At 51.5% G+C, this 264-nt stretch overlaps 1 protein-coding gene across 1 annotated transcript in view; it reads right to left on the bottom strand.

The window, feature by feature from the left end:
- The window catches only part of LOC119593783, a gene marked incomplete in the record, with an annotated part of 165,707 nt that overhangs the window by 42,028 nt on the left and 123,415 nt on the right, over nt 1–264 (bottom strand).

Genomic DNA, 264 nt, shown 5'->3' with positions numbered 1-264 from the left:
CCGGCCAGCGGGGGGCCAGCCTCCCTACTGTTTTATTCCCATGTTTACCACTGACAACCCACGTTGCCCGGATCCGTTCCTGAACAGCGGGACGCTAACTGTGTCCAGAAGGACCTTTTTGCTTGACGTGCAGTCCTTTTCGCGTCTCACTCTCGCTCTCGAGGACTAGCGAAGGGGCCGTTTGTATTTCCTTATCTTCTTCTCTCTGTGTCTCCCCTTTTCGTTGCTTTCTTAGATTCTCTCCTTGACTCTTTTCATTAGTTT

The sequence above is a fragment of the Penaeus monodon genome, chromosome 32, assembly GCF_015228065.2.
Source record: "Penaeus monodon isolate SGIC_2016 chromosome 32, NSTDA_Pmon_1, whole genome shotgun sequence".
Classification (NCBI taxonomy): Eukaryota; Metazoa; Arthropoda; class Malacostraca; order Decapoda; family Penaeidae; genus Penaeus; species Penaeus monodon.
This window is presented reverse-complemented; position numbering and strand designations above follow the sequence as displayed.